This window comes from Pteropus vampyrus, unplaced genomic scaffold (genome assembly GCF_000151845.1).
Source record: "Pteropus vampyrus isolate Shadow unplaced genomic scaffold, Pvam_2.0 Scaffold199, whole genome shotgun sequence".
Classification (NCBI taxonomy): domain Eukaryota; kingdom Metazoa; phylum Chordata; class Mammalia; order Chiroptera; family Pteropodidae; genus Pteropus; species Pteropus vampyrus.
The window spans coordinates 822,763-828,255 of NW_011888980.1; the positions used below are offsets into that span (position 1 = coordinate 822,763).

Below are 5,493 nucleotides of genomic sequence, written 5' to 3' on the forward strand. Positions count from 1 at the left end.
TTTTTTATTAATGTCTGTTGCTATTTAATTTTTTCTATTGATATTTAGTTCTATACAACTAAACTCCAAGTTTCTTAAGGACAGAAAGCACTTCATCCACTTTCTTTGTAATCCCACTAACGATAAGAATATGAAAGGAGGAAGAGAGGGAAGGGGCAGGCTAGTCAGTAAGCTAGAGTGTGAAAAGTCATCCCTCCAAAGGAAAGCATTCATGCCAACTTCCAGCCTCCAAAAAACTGGAATGCAACTTGGCTTCCTTCCGCTGCCAGGTTCACAGCTGGCAGAAAAGGAAGCAGAAAAATAAATAAATTAGGGCAGAGTTATCTGTACCTGATATGACAGCAAGGTGATGAAATCTTACAGCCATAAATTCCTGCCAAAGTTAACAACCTCTTGTTAATTTTCTTTCCTTCCCTAGAGGTTGAGATTGAGAACTTATGTTTTTGCATTCAACGCCACTACGAGAACAGGGGGTTGTGTACTGTGTATTTGATGATAGGCACACACATTATCTATACACAAACACGAATAGCATTGAAAACACTTCAGAACTACTTACTATACTCTTCAAAACTGCAAACCCTCAAAAGTACAAAGTATAGTAAAAAGGCAAAGTCATGAGAAATCAACAGGGCTTCCTCTCCCTCTGTGGAAGAATTACCACTCTTTGCTCCTGCCTGGGAGACCAAGCTAGGAATACGAGTCTCCTGAGTTTCCTTTGTCTCTATCATGTATTTAAACCCATTCCCTGCTAAATAAAGTTACCATTCTGTATCTGCTAGAGTACATAATATTGGATACACGCATTTTCTTTCACTTACTATCTCCTCAGAAAACAAAGCAAAAGTTATGACATGAGAAAACCCAAAGTTCTTGTGGTATGAGCAGGTAGCAGACTAGACTGCAACTCAAGCAGAGATCTCGCACCTGCACATCTGAATGGCACCTGTTTCTGAGGAAATCCATTGAATCAAAAACCAGCCTTACTTACTTAAATACCAAAGCTTTAAAAAAAGAAAAAGATGTCACCTTCCAACAAGGACAGGCAAACAGGTAGAAAAACTGGATAAAATTTAAAAACAAACAAACAAAAAATCTCTTTGTAGGAATCTAAGAGTTACCGAGACAACTGGAACCTGAAAGGGCAAGTTTTCAGAGTAACAAGCATAAAAGTTGCCCAGGAACTCTCCCCCCAGACCACCACTTAAGCATTTGCTGATTTGTAAATTTCACAGGCAGAGGAGAGAAGCAGAGCAGAAAATGGCTGCTAGAGTGATAAAGTAAGCAGAGCTGTGACCACTAATAAGGAGATATAACTGGAGTTCGGAGCTCGCTGAAGTAAAGGAGACCGGGTGGACACTCCAGGCTTTCAGTTGGGGCCACTGAGGGGCTACACCTTCTAGGTAAGAGAGACTAAATTAAGATGATCTGCTCTACTCTAAAACTCTGCCTGCCTGCCAGAAGCCAAAGAAAATATCCTCTAGAAGAATATACCATCAAGAGTCTCCATAGTTTTTCATTTATAATGCTCAACATTCAATTAAAAATCACCAAGCATATCAAGAGACAAAACCAAAAAGAAAAGAAAAACAGACAATAGAAAGAGTCTCACAGATAATCCAGAGTATTGAAGTTATTAGACATAAACTTTAACTGATTAACATGTTTAATAGGTGACAGGATGAGACTATTACCAAAGAACTGGAATACGTATATGTATATATGTGTGTGTGTGTGTGTGTGTGTGTGTGTGTGTGTGTGTGTGTGTGTGTGTGTGTGTGTGTGTGTAAAATGGATGGAATTCTAGAACTGAGAAATACAAAGTAATAAAGTAAATTAAGAATGCTATAAATGGATTTACATCAGACTAGACCCAGCTGAAGAGAGAATTCATTTACTGTTGAATCGTACACTTGAAACTTATTGGATTTTGTTAATCAGTGTCACCATAATAGATAAAAATAAAGAGAGAATTAGTGATATGGAAGATGACAGTTCAATAGAAAATGTGCAGGTGGATGATGAAAAGGGAAAAGAAAAATCCAAAGAACCAAAATGAGAATATTTGACTCTATGAAAGAGGACAAATATTTATTAAGTACATGCAGGCTAGACACAGTTGTTTTCAAGTTAAGCAAGCCTGATTTCATAAGGCATTCTAACTTGTATTTTATAAATTTGACAGGAAAAAACATTCATAATTGATATTTGAAAAAGCTTTTATTTTAAAAATATTTTTTCAGAGAGCACCATACAGTATACAAATTGTGAAGCCTAGTAAAAAAACATGATGGTCTCTGAAGTTGGAAAAATCTAGGTTCACACGCTGTTGTCATCTACTACCTGCACATGCGATGAGCCTCAATCTCCTCACCTATGAAGGGGAACGATACCTTCCTTACCTGTGAAAGGGAATGATACTTTCCCAGAAAGCTACTGGGGAAATTAAATGAGTTAAGATACATAAAGTACACAGCAAAAACACACAGATTTGTGCTCACGGCACATATACTAAAATTGGAATAATACAGAGAAGATTAGCATGGCCCCTGCGCAAGGATGACACGCAAATTCATGAAACATTCCATATTTTTTGGCTAAAAGGAGGGCCAGAGGAAGGAGGAAGCAATTGGGGGCATTGTTTTTTGAACAATATAGATGTCTAACCAATGTACTGTGTACTTGAAACTAATTTAAATAAATAAATTTATTTTTTTAAAAACACACATTAAATGAATGTTAACTTCCTTTTCTCCTCTCCCAAGTCCTATGTATTTAAACGGCATTCACTGAGAGGGCAATTTATTCAATTTGGGTCACCTATGAATCAAATGAACGTAATATACATCTATTTCAGATCCTATGACAAAAATATGTGCTGCATCCTTAGGTCAAAAATAATGAAGTCCATATCGATTAAAAGAAAATGCTGAGTTTTGCCTGATAGGCTAAAAAAAAAAAAATAGTGGTGAAACTGTCAGAAATATTAAAGAACTGATTTGTGAAAAGGATGAGGAATATGCTAGGTTTTAGGGGCGAACAGGTTTTCTAGTTGGGGATGTTAACAAAAGTTAGAAACCTGAACTTGGAGCTCAGAAGAGAGGCAGAAGTGGAGATTGGGTGGATAAAGAACAAGGGGTTGGCTGAGGCCACCATGGGAAAATGTAGAGCAGAAAAAAAAAGGGTCATTTTACTAAATATAGCCAGTGCTTCTGGAAGCTGAAGGAAGAAGTCAACGAGTTCCCACAGCCAGAGTGAGCATCAGGACACAACATGGCTCTCTTGGGGCTTACTTTACCTCATAAGTCACAGTCATGTCTCACTAACTAGTGGTTTCACAGCATCCTGTACTTTTCCTTTGTGGCCCCAGTCAAATTGTATTTAAGTAATTTAAGTAATCTTTGTGAAATGATGGGTTTATTGCCTTTCCTCCTAGATTTTATGATCCTTGAGGGCAGAACTATCTCTTTTTCATTCACCATCATATCCCTTGTATCTAAGTAGCAGAGTGTCCTGCAGGTAGTAAGCACCTTTCAATAAATGTAATGAATAAAAGAATGAGTAAAATCAGCTCAGTGGTTATGAGCCTAGAATCTTGCTGTTCAAAATGTGGCCCAACAGCACCACCATCACCTGACTGCTTGTTAGAATGCACATTCTCAGGTTCCACCCCAGACCTAATGCATTATAGCCCACAGGTGATTTGTATGCACATAAAATTTGAAAACCTGATCCTTTCTGATCTCATTCCTAGAACACAAAGTCTTTGTTGCCAAGTTCTCCAATGATTGCACTTCTCCCAGCCAATTAAGACCTTCACATGTCAAGGTTCAATTACCGATGAAGAAAAAGTTTTTGTCTCATTCGATTGAGTCTGTAGAGCAAAAGTAATCCACCCTGCCCTAGTATTTCTAGATACTACCCATGACTCAGCTTCTTGGCCCTGAAAGCTTCAGTCCCCTTGCCATTCCTATCTTTGCTTTCAGGCTTCCTTGATGCTACCTACCTGGACTTCCAGTTGTCCATACTTCTCCCACTCGATAGGGACATTCCTAGCTTTGGACCTTGTTTGGATCTTTCCTTTAAAAAAATTCGCACCATGCTTGTCTTTTCCCACGATGACTTGAGCTTCCAGTATGAGAAAAGCCATCAGACTTTCATCTCTCTCATGAGTTCATCCTAAAATACCAAATGTTTGCCCTGCTCTAAGGTTTAGACCAATCTTCTTTGTCTGACCCACAGCCTTACTCATATTTCCAGAACTTCCTTCCTTTCTTTCTTCTCTCTCTCTCACCCCAAAGACTATATCCTGAAGAATGAAAGGTTCTATGTCCAAAGACTTATATTTCAATTTAGAATTATCGATTTCTTAACCAAAGTTGAAACTATTCAATCCATTCATTTTATGGCAATGGCTCAGAGAAAGCTACTGAACCATAACATTAATCCCCTAAGAAGGTTCTAAATCTGGGCCTGTGACTCCCCATATGGGCTTCAGGAGGCCTGTGATGTCCTTCTCTTGGTTGTTACACAAATATGTATGGTGAACATATGTACACTTTTCTGCACTGGAAGTCCATAATTTGTATAAGATCTTCAAAAGAGTCCTAAAACACATGAAAAGATGCTCAACATCACTAATCATTTGGAAACTATAATTCAAAACCACAATATCACTTCACACCCATTCTAATGGCTACTATTAAAACTTTTTTAATTAAAAAAAATGTTTGGCGAGGATGTGGAAAGAAGTTGAAATCCTTGTGCATTGCTAGCAGGAATATAAAATGGCACAGCTGTTATGGAAAACAGTGTGCTGGTTCTTCAAAAAAATTAAACATAGAATTACCATATGATCCAGCAATTTCATTCCTTGGTATATATCCAAAAGAACTGAAAGCACAGACTCAAGCAGATATATGTATTCCCGTTTATACAGCAGCATTATTCACAATGGCTGAAAGCAGGAAACAATCCAAATGTCCACAGATGGATAAATGAATAAACAAAATGTATTTTAGTATACCTAAAAAATGTGGTATATCTATTATTGACCTTAAAAAGGAAAGAAATTCAGACCCATGCTAAAACATGCATGAACCCTGAAGACATTATGCTAAGTAAAATAAGCCAGACACAGAGAACAAATATCATATAATTCCACTAATATAAGGTACCTAGAATAGGTAAATTCATAGAGACAAAGTAGAATGGAGGTTAGCAGTCACCAGGGGCAGGAGGCAGAGGGAATGGAAAGTTGTTATTTAATGGGTACAGAGTTTCAGTTTGGGATAATGGAAAAGTTCTGGAGATAGATGGTGGTAATGGTTGCACAACAATGTGAATGTACATAATGTCACCGAATTGTACACTTAAAATACTTAAAATGGTAAGTTTTATGTTAGGTATATTTTACCACAATAAAAGACTCTTCAACTCAAAAAAATTATGAGCCTTCACAGAGAAAATATTCACAATACACATAATTGTCCA

General features: G+C 37.4%; 1 protein-coding gene and 1 pseudogene across 5 annotated transcripts in view; one reads left to right on the forward strand and one right to left on the reverse strand.

The window, feature by feature from the left end:
* Positions 1–5,493, reverse strand: part of FRMD3 (FERM domain containing 3) — a 323,707-nt gene that overhangs the window by 217,580 nt on the left and 100,634 nt on the right. The gene's annotated exons all lie outside the window — the stretch shown is intronic.
* Positions 2,494–2,594, forward strand: LOC111746742 (annotated as a pseudogene).